General features: G+C 39.2%; 1 long non-coding RNA gene across 1 annotated transcript; it reads right to left on the minus strand.

The window, feature by feature from the left end:
• Positions 1–4,136: 4,136 nt before the first annotated feature.
• LOC145807405 (uncharacterized) lies at positions 4,137–6,371 on the minus strand. The gene is made up of 3 exons (XR_014350459.1): positions 6,308–6,371; positions 5,074–5,184; positions 4,137–4,308 (listed from the first exon to the last, which is right to left on the minus strand). It is a non-coding gene; the product is annotated as an uncharacterized LOC145807405 (long non-coding RNA).
• Positions 6,372–13,504: the final 7,133 nt, after the last annotated feature.

A 13,504-nucleotide genomic window follows, 5' to 3' on the forward strand; every position in this document is an offset into this window, starting at 1 on the left:
TATTTGGGAAAGGAAACCTACATTCTAAAGCGAAGAGGGCAGAAATAATTAGGGCAAGGTAACCATAATTTGTGGGAACCCTAATGTGAATGTTCACAATTGTTACCGTGGGTTCAAACATTGTAAACACATTTGGTGAAAGCGCAGAGGGATCGTTGACATTGACATCGTAGTTGTATGCGTGAAGATGTATTGTGGATTAAACGTCGTTATTAGAAGCCGATAGTTAAAGGTGTTAATTTAATTCTATAGACGTCTGAGCATGACAATGCGAAATGGAGGTATGTGCTGTGTTATATTCATGTTTTGATTTGCAAACTTGTTTGATTGATAGTAACAAAAATGGTTGGGGGTGATGTGTTGTTGTTTTGAACTGTATGTCGAAACGGAGGCAGGGTTTACGGTAATGAGTATGATGTTACTGTGCATGCTTGGGAAAGGGAAACATGTGGAGGTTTGATGTTGGTGTTGAAAATTATTGATGTGTTTGTGTGTGTAGACTGTTAAGAGTTTTGAGCAAACATTATTGGTACGATATTGGGAATGATTAACATATGTAAAGTGGTGTTTTGAAATGTGTTGAAGGCTGTGTTGTGAAATTTTAACAGAATAACATTGAAATTGTTCAAGTGTATGTGTATTTGCAGACAATAATGTACATGGTAAGTTAGTTAATATGTTCAAAAATGAGTGTTGTGGAACGTACCGGTCAGTGTGCGTGGGATTTAATCGTTGATGTTTTATATTTGGCGTTAATGGCGTGTATATGGAATTATGTGGGTTGGGACGGGAAAATAGTTGTTTGGGTGTTGTAACAGTGAATGAGTCGAAAACATTTTCAAGAAACATATAAATTCCCCAACACCATGACTCACCTACCAAATCCCCATCCAACACACCGAACCCCCATTTAGGAATAACGAATCACACAAATGGTATTAATGTAAACTCCAAAAGACTCAAAATCAACTAAACAAACATTACTAAACAAAAGGGACTAAAAGATGCATAAGAAAACCCTTAGGATTAAATGGTTCAACTTTCCACAAAGTAGGATTTATGGGTAAATTTTCCTTTTATTTGTTTAATTATGTTTCTAGTTTGATTTTTGTAATCAAACATTTTTCTCTCCTTTCCTTTATTTCTTTTATATTCTGTTTGTTGTTAAGTACATAAACAGAATTAATTAATTATTTTAATTACAGTGAAGATTGTCCAACACAATTGAATATGAAAATTTGATGTTCATGTGGGGAAGTAATGAGAGAAATGGAACACAAGAATTGTGATTGTTCTAAAAATAACTTTTATGCTTATGGTGGATGTGTTGTTAGCTTAATGTGTGATGGAAATTAATGAATGGTGTTGTTGGCCTTGTCGGAATTATAATAATAAATAACGTGAAGAAATGATGGATGGTGATATTGGAATAAATGTCTGTTTCCTTCCGGCTTGTGACCGGTAAAGCAAGGCGCTTAATAGAGGTTCCGCATTCCTTCCGGAGAGGTGCCCGATAAAGCGTGTGGTCTATTAAGATATATTGAGGTTCTGCATTCCTTCCGGCTTGTGACCAATAAAGCGTGAGGTTCCGCATTCCTTCTGGCTCGTGATCGGTAAAGTGTGACACTTAACAGAGGTTCCGTATTCCTTCCAGAGTAACGCTTGGAAAAGTGTATGGTGTGATGATGTGGCTTAGTAATGGAGCCAGTTTTTATTTGGATATATGTGAATTGATTATAATGAGATATATGTGTGATTGTGATAATAAGAAATGAATAATTTAATTGTGTAAAGTTGAATAGATGAAATTGAGTTGATTCATTTTACGTGGGATATGAAGGAGTGATGGCTTGATGTGAAATATGGTAGAATGATTGATTGCTATATTCTTGACCTTTAAGTGATGTTAACAAGGGATTCTTGAAAACTTTGAAGAAAAAAAAAAGAAAAAAAAAAAAACTATACTAGAATGACATGGAAACAAAAGAAAGAGTTGTCTTGAAAAGTTTTCATGGATTTCTTTATGAGAAAAGCATTACCTATATATATATATATATATAGTATTTTGAGTATGAAAAGAGTACATTAATTATATATGTATCATTCTTTAGCATTCATGATCGCATGTATCTAGAGATCGTATTGTTGAGAATCTTTAAAAATTCCTACTGGACATATTTGTTCATCCCACGTATTTTTATCATTTTCAGGGAAAAGCATTCGAAAATCTCGTTGGAAGATTCAAGGAGTCTAATTTCTTTTACATGCTTTGTTAATTGTTGTGTAAATGAAATGTATATTATGGTTTTGGATTGAAGAGTGTCTTCACTTGTAAATATTTGTTTCTTAGCATTGTAACGTAAATCATGGTTTGTAATATTGTTGTATTCATTCGAGAGAGAACATTTTTCTTCAACTCAAGTGTCACTACAACATATAAGAGTTTTAAAGACCAAATTTTTTGGTCTCTAAAAGTGAAAATTTTGTTGTAAAAGACATTGAGGAACCAATTTCTATCGTCGTAAAGATAGTCGCTACAAAGTCATCCCGAAAAGTAAAAAATAAGGCTTTTAGCGACAAAACTTAGAAAATGTTACTAATAAATAGACTTTTAGGGACAAAATAATTTGGTCTCAAAATGGTTTATTTTTTAAGACAAAAAATTTGGTCCCAAAATGTTAATAATTCATCATTAGTGTCCAATTTTTGTTGTTAAAAATATAATGACGACACCTTTCGCAACAAAAATATTTGATCCCTAAAAAATAATTTTGTCCCTAAATTTTGATCTTTAAAACCTTAATTTTTTGTAGTGTGTAATGGACACTTGTTTATATAAACGTATTGAGTAAATGGACTTAAATCTAAGGATTTGGTAACGCAAGGTTTATCTTCACGATAGGATATATATATATATATAACAGAGAGAATTTATAAAATCATAAAAAATATATATATGAATTAAAATATTAAATTTTCTCACTGATTTATAACTTTTTTTTAAGTTTTGCATTGGCTTATTTTGGCAATACTATTAAAAGTCAATTTTTTTTTATTTTTTGACTTTTTTGAGTCATATCATCTTTTTATTTTTTTAAAAAATTTAAAAAATTTAAAAGCTAACCTTTAACTTACTTTTCAAAATAAGCTTATTTTCCTACATATATCAAATCTAGTCTAATTTCATCCTTTTCAGGCTCTCTTGGCCTTTAGCAGCCTTTTTTTTTGGGAGGGGGGGGGGTGGATTAAAAAAAATAATAATAAAAAAGGGACAAAAGAGATGCAACACAAGAACTCTTCAGGGATCACCCATCTTAGTATTACTTTCACCCAAATACGCTTAACTACGAAGTTTTGATAGAATTCGATACATTATTACTGGTATGATGGCACCCTTTTGCGGTCTTTCACTCTCAGATTCTATCAAAAAAACTATTTATATTTATTATTTATATTTTTTTAATGAAATTGCCTGCCAAACACTGTTGGAAATTGGACTTTTAGTGGCGTTTAAAAAACGCCACTATAACTATCAAAAACGCCGCTAATTCATTTTGTGGCGTTTAGTACCAAACGTTAAAGATGCGTCTGTCGCTGTAGCTTTGTGACGTTTGAAAAACGTCGTGATATTAGTATAGGCGGCGTTTTTAAAAAATGCCGCCAAATAAACGCCGCAAAATGTCCTACAATATACCCACTGATGTCACCAACGATATTTAGCGACGTTTTCAAAATGCCGTCATATCTGATTTAAAAAATATGACCGTTAGTATTTAGGGTTTATGAGGCGTTTGTAGAAACTCCATCATATCCCCTCTTTTTTTTTTCTTTTTTTCTTTTTTTTTTTTGAAATTGTGCTAATTTCATTTGATTGAATTAAAAAAATACCTGTAATAATATTGACATATAAAATATTAACTGTCATTCAAATAACAAATTAAGCATTAATTCAGTTTCTTATTCAATTAATATCCAACTCTCATTCAAATACTTGTAATAAAACTAAGATATAAAATAATAACTCCCATTCAAATAACAAATGCAGCATTAATTCAATTTCTCATTCAATGAATATCCAACCCCCATTCAAATACCTGTAATAAAACTAACATATAAAATAATAACTCCCATTCAAATAGCAAATGAAGCATTAATTCAATTTCTCATTCAATTAATATCCAATCATCATTACCCACAAAATAACATATCCAAAATCCAAAAATCATGTTTTAACATTAACCACAAACTAACATATATCCAAAAATCATGTTTTAGCATAGAAGCTGTAGTCATCACTAGTCTACATGCCTGCATCAGAACATAAACTGCAATCAGATTCATCAAAATAAATACAAATTGAAGAATTTACACCTAATACAAATGAACTTGATATAGATTGCAATTTGGCACAACAGTTATTAAAGTGCAAGTGAAGCCAATCTTAAAGCTTCCATTAATCTTGTCTTGGTTTCTCACGCTCTTTGTCTTCACATATTTCTTCCTGTGAAAATAAACTATAAGCTTTTTAAACTGCTTGGGAATGATTCACACATTAATTAGCAGTCACATTTTGTAAAACCAATTTATCAGAACTGGTGCTATAGTATCCCTGGAATATATGGAGTAAACTACTGAGCTGAGGGCAACATATAACATTTCCTATGAAAGCTGCCAGAGGTTGAGAACAATCAGATATTGTTTTGTCCAAAAGCTTAGTGCCTCTAAAGGCATGCATACTCCATAAAATGAATATGTGCCTTGATAATTTCAACTACCAAAACAGAGTACAAAATTTGACAATTTAACAATATACTCCTAAGAAAGGGGTGAAGAATTACAAGAACTAGTTTAAAGTTCACTTAATTTTCTTGATCAGAATAGCAGTGCTTTGATGAACTTAAACCACAGGTAGAATCATACAATATGCAACTTTACAAAAGAAAAGATGAGGAAAACCCTCGCTAAAAGATAATATTTAGTGATTTCAACCAAATGATTTTGCTTGTTAAGTTGTTATATGTACAGACAAATGGAAGGCTCCCAATGACGAGTTCAAGTATTTTAAGAACATACCATCAAGACGAACAGAAGTCTTCACACAACCCATAGCTCCACTCAACATGGAGATTCATGAAAGCAACCTCTACATTAGAGGATAAACCCAAAAAGAGCTCAAAACAACACCTGGAACAACTTCCAACATTAGATCCAAACTCAAAAAATTAAATAAATAAAAAACCATAGGAAAAGCAATAAATATAACAATGGAGACTACTAACTCTTGAAGACAAATGAGTATAGCTATTCTGATCTATTATGATATCAAATCACGTGTTCTCATATTCTTCTATCACTACTACATTCACATACATATAGTAACACTGCAAACTCATAAATTTTATTAGGAAATTATTCAAAAATATTAATATGTAATTCAGATTCATTCTGCACATAGGTCCACAATTCACACTTTCAATATCCACGCTAGACTATCATTCATGAGACCCAAAATTTGAGTCCTAGACTTTTCTTTTCCATATAATACATAAAGAGAGATATATATACATAAGAACACGTGGAAATATAATCATGGGATGCATGATGTGCACATGATGATTATCCCTATGATTCTCTTTCCCACAAAGTAACACGTGGCACGCACAGAGCTTTGGCATGCTTAGTAGCTTTGAATACATATCCTGCACATGCATGCAACTGATGGGAGATATATACACAATACAGACCCAGTTAGTTATTAGGGGGTAAGGAATAAGCTTCCAAGTACTGCTAAAAATCTTTCATTATTGGCAGAATCTTACATTAATGTCTCATATCCATCACATTTTACTATTAAATGAACTGAGAATCTACACCAACTAAGATTTCGCATGGCAGCTTGTGCACACACTTAAGATTGCACATGCCTCACCAACTCATCTACTTATGCCATTTGATTGGTGAGCAGCAAGAATTCTTCCATGGACCAATATAATAGTTAGTCCTAATGGGGAGGCTCTGGACCACTTTGCACTCTACATATTGAAGCATCAAAGTGATCACAGAGCTTGTGCAATCTGCACTCAGAAATATATATATTTGATTTGATATTGTTTATTTCTCTACATGTTAATCACTTCTAAGGAGTACTCCATCAATGACAAAACCAGTACTTCACATCTGTCTTTTCTACATGTTGTCTATTCTTTTATTTGTTGAATTGACTCACTATTAAACATTAAGCAAACATTATGTCTTAATAGATTTGGAAAAGTGAGAAATTAAAAACTAGTGATGTTAGTACTTTTACCTTGTTAGTTCTTCTTCTTCTTCTTATTCTTCTTCTTCTTCTCTTTCTTTGAAAGGTGAACCTATATTTAATAAGAACAAGTATTGTAATTAATAAGATATGGTAATTGTCAAAAAAGCTTTGATTAAATGATTGCTCACCTCTTGGGATGAAAATGCATGAGATTGTTGTTGATGTGACATTGGCCGAATAGTTGGATGACTACTAAGTGAATCCACAACCTATCATTCAATAAGAGGCTTAAGTTGTATAGTAGCTCTGGGCAATTTAAAGTAATAACTAGTAAAAATAATTACAATACCTGCTGCCTATGTAATGGGTTCGAAGGTGCAACAGCTGGTGCAATTGAGATTCCAAAATCTCAATTCGTGATTGAAAATCTGCGCGTATAGCCTGAATTTGTTTCTCCATTACATCATTCATCTTCGACTCTAACTGCATTTGATACTGTTGAAGTTGCTCTTCAACTTGTTCTTGAACTCAAGTTTGGAAGATATGATTCTGCTCTTGTGACTGCCTATATCTACCTCCAAAAACATCAGTGGGGGATGGTCCCAATCCAAACGTCCAAACACGACCAGGTGTAGACACCCCATTTTTGACCGTCCTCAAGACTTGGACGTCACCGTTTGAACACCCGGTGATCATCTATGTTTGTGTTCGTTTGGAGTTCCCGGAGGTCTCGGCTACGCGCTTTGCCTCAGGATCCCCGAACTCGACTGTTTAGTGTCTGGTTTTGCACCAAACACTTGTGTTTTGCCTTGGAGGGGCAGGGAATGCCTTATGAGGCATCCCCACACATCACCGGCCATGGCCAGAGGCCACCGGCTGGTGTTTTGTTGCCATCGGCAATGTATATTGCCGGTCGGCACTCTTTGTTGCCGGTCGGCAGCCCATTTTGTCAAGATGGCAATTTTGAGTAGCCGACTACTGTTCATCTGCTTTTGCAGATATTTTAATACAGCTATATGACATTTTGTTCCCCTCCATACACGTGTATGGAGGGATGGCCTTCTTGTTAGCTTACCTTGTAAGCTTTACAAGATTGGCTTCTCTTTAAGAGGAGCCCTCCTCTCTTGGTTTGAAGGTGAGAAAAAAAAGGGTTAGACATTTTAGACAGCCATTTTAGGGCTTGAATTCTAGGGTTAGGGTTTCATACATATCATATCTCTATATCTCTCTCTTGTGTGTGTATAAGTGTGTTTGTGTCTTACTATTGCACACAAACACATAGTGTTACACCTTTGCTTGATTCTTGAAGGGCCAGAGGTTTGTTCTTGAAGCTTGGGAGCCGTTTTGAGCTCAAAGAAGCTGCTGGAGCTTCATTTGTGAAGAGGGTCTTCAAGGGTAACAATCTTACTCCTTTATTTCCCATTTTTGCATACTATTTTTGCCTATCTTAGAACTGTTTTTGAGCTTAGCGTATAATATAAAAAAGTTCTGTTTTTGGGTCCTCTAAATAGTTTGTTTAGAGTGTTTTGTGGTTTGGAGGTGTTTGACCCCTCCTAGGCCTTGAGACGCCCCATTTTGTGCTATTTTGAGTGAGCTCCGGGACCTTGGTGTTTGGGCCTCCTTACCACTGAAATCTTGAGGGATTTCAGAGGTGAGGATGGTGCCTTGAGGTCCAAGGGAGGAGAGGGCCACCCCCTCTCCTTATTGTCCTTAAAAAGGACCATTTTTGGCCTATTGAGGGAGCACCTAGCTTAGGCTCTTATTGACCATGCCTTAGCTGATTTTTGTGCTTATTATGTCATAATATGCCTCTGTTTTTAGTTGGTTTTGGTACACCATGCATGCTTAGCATACCTACCTTGTAATGCCATGTTTAGGCCTTAACATGCCTTAGGTTGTAAACCATGGTTCAAGCATGTTTTAGGCTTAGCCTTGTGAAGCTTTCATGCTTATTTTGCCATGTTTGAGGTCTGTCCATAGTTGTTTGGGTCGACTTTGGCATGCTTTGTATAGCCCCTTTGCATTTTTGGTTTGTTGGCTTTAAGTGTGTGAATGTATAGCATGCATCCTTGCCTTAATTTAGTGGGTTGGGACCATTTGCCATGCTATTTCAGTCCCTTTAACATGCTTGTATGCTTGCCTTGGATGCCTCTTTGAAGCTTTGAAAGCTTGTCTTGCATGCTCCATGCTTTGGTCATTGTGCATGCCTTTGAATTTGAGCCACTTAGGTGTCATCTAGGTGTCCCTTGGGTGTTGTCTAGGCCTGCCTTAGACTTGTTTTAAGTCCTCTTAGCCTTGTGAGGCTTGGTTGACTTAGTCTTGGTTTAAGCCTCTTGGCTTGTCTTGGGTTTTTGGCTTTGTTTGCATGCCTTGTTTATCTTGTTTAATTGGCTTAGCACCTTTTGTAACATGATTTTCAATGCTTACCTTGCATGCCATTAGTCCATGTTATGCCTCTTTCAAGCGTGCTTGAGAGTTGCCCTTCAATGCTTAAGTGTTGGTCCTTGTGTGCATGCATGTTTGCATGTCATTTAGTCCTCATTTCATAGCACTTGTGGCCACTGTTTTGGGCCTAATTAGAGCTGCCTAAATCATGCTTAAGTCCATCCTTTGCTTGCTTGCATGCTTACCTTGCATGTTTGTTTGCATGCTTGCATGTACATCTTGCATTCCCATGTTGCATCCTTAGCTTGCATGTCTAGGTTGCATTGCATCTAGCATGCATGCCTTGTCCCTTAATCAAGTGATAGGGAGTGGGCCTTTGTTTGTTTGTGTGCATTACATTTGAAATCAAAGTGCACACTTGATTCTTCGGGCCATCACGCATTGAAATGCGCGATTGATGGTCCGAGAACCAAGGACCATGTCCCTTTGAGTCATACACATGATAAGGGATAGGATTGGTGCATACATTGCTTGAATTACATTGCCATGCAAAGTTCTGTCCTCTGCTGCTATCAAACAGGTTCTGCAGGAACTTCTTGCCGATCGACTTCATATAGTGCCGACCGGCAATAAATCTGCAGCCGATGGATTAATTGTGTGCTGATGGACACCAAATCACAGCCGGTGATGATTCCCTTCAGCCGGTGGCATTCCCCAGTATCCAGAGAAGCAATTCTGAGACTTTGACAGTCTTCAGAGGAGCAGAGCAGGGAAAACAGAGGCAGCTTGCGCATGGCAGTGTACTTCCGAGTAGGACCGAGCATGCATTGCATTGGGCTCTCTTCCCGAGGCGGTTTATCTGTTTTCCCTAGATTAGTTAATTTGCTTAGCTAATTAGATGGCCTGTAATATTTAATTAGCTTGTAGGTTAATTATCTGTAATATTTATTTGGTCCCTCCGGGCGAGGGCGAATCTGTAATAAGTGTGGGTGAGTGTGTGCATGTCTTCCAACCCCCACTTCTTTCTCCCTTTTACTTACCTGCTTTGATGGTTAGTAATAGGACATGTTTAATTTAGCATACCTTATGCTATGCATGCGTGCATCATTCATCAGTATTTGCATGCACCGGGCTCGGCGCATCACGCTAACTGCATTAGTATTTCAAATCTAACTTGAATACATGCTACTTGTGCATTTTCACATGTCATTCATAGAATAGCCGAGCCTACTCTAGTGACATTCCGTATGCGTTGCATTAGACATTTAAACATGGACTTGGATCATGCATTGATTGCTAACGAGTTCTTTGTTTTGGCACGGAGTACGATGTAAGCATTTATGCTTTAGCATTCTTGCATGCGTGTGAGTATTGCCATGATAGCATGATTACCATGAGGCTAGCTGCTTATGTGATATAACTGCTTGAATGTCTATGGGTGAAGGTTGGATTGTCTGGGTTGGAATGGCTCATTGAAGTCCGTGTTTTAGCCTACTTGCGAGTAGCAAATTCCAAAACATTTTTCCAAAACAAAAGGATATGCAATGCTTATTCCCAAATTAGGCGATTTGGTCTATACTTGTTTGCTGTGCGCATAACATAGTAATTCTAGGCTAATAACCAGAATAAGAACACATAACGTTTTCAAAAACGGATATCACGGTTTGTAGAGGCCGATCTTCGGATCGAGTGAGAGGGGGTGCTCATAGCTGACCTTCCCCAATCGTACCCTAGCTCTCGAGCCGAGGCAACTTTGGTGATGACGGACGCGTGGCCTTTGGCACCGAGTCAGGGTTTCCTAAATCCCCCCATAAAAAATATTTAGGTGGCGACTTTGTATCTGGCAAAGCAGTCCATGTTTGGCACTTCTTTTCAAAAATCTGTTTCTCAAAACGATTTGCCGGATTTGGACTCTTTGGTTCAGATTAGGAACCGTGACACAAATCGAGTCCGAACTGTAGCGAGGCCCCCCCCCACGCGGGCGCGTCTACAGTTTCTGGCGACTCTGCTGGGGACTTAGAGAGCTTGACTCGAACTCATGATATCCTGTTTTGATCTCATTTATGTGTCTCTTTGCATTGCATGTGCATTGGTGCACCTAGGACACCGTGTTTGCCATCTTCCATTCCTGAACGGTTTGCCGGAGGCTTGTCTTGTCAAGGCATGACCATAAGGCTGACCGGTTATGGGCTCTGACAGTATGGGAGCACAAACTCTGGTTTTACCGGGGCACCCTTTTTGACCATTCGACCTAGTGCATATTGAAATCCATAGTGACCATTCCAAACTAGGACAGGTTGCTCACCCGATGTTAGGTTGTTTGAAACCGCTGTGTGCATAGTGAAACCCTAGTTCCTGACAAAATAGGACAGGGAAACCCTACCCCAACATAGGGGTGTTTTGGCTCTCTCTTACTTGTTATGTGCTTTTAGAGTGTATCTCTACAGGAACGCATATACCAGTTTGCAAGTCTGAGTATCAGGCCTGTGGGCATCAGCATCAGTATTTGGGGAATCAGTTTTACCCGAGGGTATCAGTTTACAGGCAGATATTTGGGAACCAGTGATCAGTATTGAGTACAGTCATCCTAGTATGCTCAAATCCATTCCAGCGAAATTGTGCTGAGATGCTGTCTGTTTTCTCTTTTGCTAGGTAGTCTTGGAACTATAGCTTCAGAAGGCTCCGATATCCCCGGGGTACATTGGACTAGTGTTGATAGACTTTGTTAGGTCAGAAATTCAATTCAAGGGCAACCAGTGTTCTTTCGCTGAGGCAAGGCAAAGAAAGGCCCGTCAGGGCTCACCGGTTCATTTGATCCGTCAGTCGCCAGTCACATCACCTTTGTTCAGACTCAGCAGACCATGATGGCCCAAGGTTCGGAAGAATTTGTGGCCGTGATAGCAGCGTTAAATCAGGGAACTGCCATGCAGGCTGAGACCAGTATTGAAATGCAGCGTCCATCTGGGGCATCTGCCTCACATCCAGCTTTGGGACCCCAGCCAAACTTTGACCCACTTCCGCCAGTTGAAGATTTGCAGTGTCTAAATCCTCGAGAAAGGTTGACTCAAGCTCAGGTGCTCAAACCCCTGGTACAGCCTAATGAGAGGCTTTATTCCCTCGATGTTAATGAGCTCAATCCGACTGCAGTGAAAATTGCAAACCTTGAAAAGCACTTCAAAAAGGCACAGGGCCTTAATTCCATTCCCGACATTGAGGATGGGCACACCGAGGCTGCCGTTCGGCTCCCAGACAAATTCCAAATGCCATATATTGACCGTTTCGACGGGTCTGGAGATCCAATGGTACATATCCAACTTTTCTTGGATATCCTGAAGCCGATAGGTCTGACCAAGCCACAGAAACTCTCTCTGTATGGAAGAACCCTGTCGGGTGTAGCAGCCACTTGGTACACTAAGTTGGAGGACAAAATGAAGCAAGACTGGGAAGAATTGGCTGAGGCCTTTGTCGATCAGTATTCCTACAATACCCAAGTTGAAATGACCATGCAAGAGCTTGAAACAACCCGCCAGAACCCAACAGAGTCTTTTGTGGAATTTGTAGCAAGGTGGAGGGCAAAGGCAGCACAGATGACAGATCGCCCTTCTGAGAGGGATCAAGTGCAAATGATGGTGCGAAACCTCGAGCATGATATGTTGCAAAAGTTAATAGTCGCTCCACTATTCACTTTCAAAAGTTTGCATGAACTGGGGGTTAGGGTCGAGAATGCGTTCAACAGCGGGATCATTCCCAGAACAAGTGAACTGACAAGGAGGGCGATTGCAGGGAGTACCAATGCTGGTAGTAGCGTCATTCCCAAACCCACCAAGATCAATGCAGTCGCCACAGCCAACCCTTTTACCAAACCAAGCCTACAAACAGCCGGCCTAGCCCGAGCTCAGGGCAGAACTTTCACCCCCCTCTATATGAGCCTGACTAGCGCACTAAAAGCCTTGATGGAAAGAGGGCATCTCAAACCCCTCGATCCTCAACCTCTGCCTGACCCACTTCCAGCCAGACATAACCCCTCAAAGTACTGTGTGTACCATCAGCAGTGCGGTCATGGCACCGATCGTTGCTACCGTCTTCGTCATGAGATCCAAAATCTCATCGACAACCGGACGATAGCTCCACCTTCAGACCCCAACGACCAAGTACATCATCCACATCTCAATCTAATCCACACACTAGCCGTCCCTTACGACCCCAGCATGTACATCACCCCAGTCCATCTACCCAGGCCTAATGTGTTTATCCCAGAGAGCCTGGACTTATGCATGATGGGTGCATCTGAACCCCAATCATCTCAAACCCACGAACCCACTACTTCTGAGCTGGTGAAAATGATTGAAGATCTTCAGAGAACTGTGGCAGATCTGGCCTTTGGAGTTTTGGCTCCGTCATCAACCGCATCACATACCAGGGAGTTCATGTCAAAAGGCTCCTCAGGACGGGCTGCATTTGAAGAAGGCCAATCCCTTGGCAAAGTGGAGGCAAGTGGTAAGAACAAGGTAGGGGCAGGCATTGGTCCCCATGAACACCTTCAGTGGGATATTGAGGCTTTGAAAGCCGAAGGGCTGAACAAACAGCAAGTACTCGCAGTTGTTGCAAAAATTGTAGATGACACTTTCGCCACTCAGAATGAGAGCAGTCTGAATCAAGGGGCAAGCCGGGAGAAGGGTCGTTGCACCAAGAATGTCCCTTTCAGCTCTAATCCCGTGCTTGGAAGAGATCAGCAAACCCAGGCAGCGCCTACCAATCCCTTTGCTGGTGCATCCAGCAAAACTCCACAAACTTCAAAACACCCACCTCGAGGCCAGAGGGTTTTCGCACCACTGTACATGTCTTTATCAGCGGCCTTGA

Source organism: Camellia sinensis, chromosome 14, assembly GCF_055761805.1.
Source record: "Camellia sinensis isolate YWXY chromosome 14, ASM5576180v1, whole genome shotgun sequence".
Classification (NCBI taxonomy): Eukaryota; Viridiplantae; Streptophyta; class Magnoliopsida; order Ericales; family Theaceae; genus Camellia; species Camellia sinensis.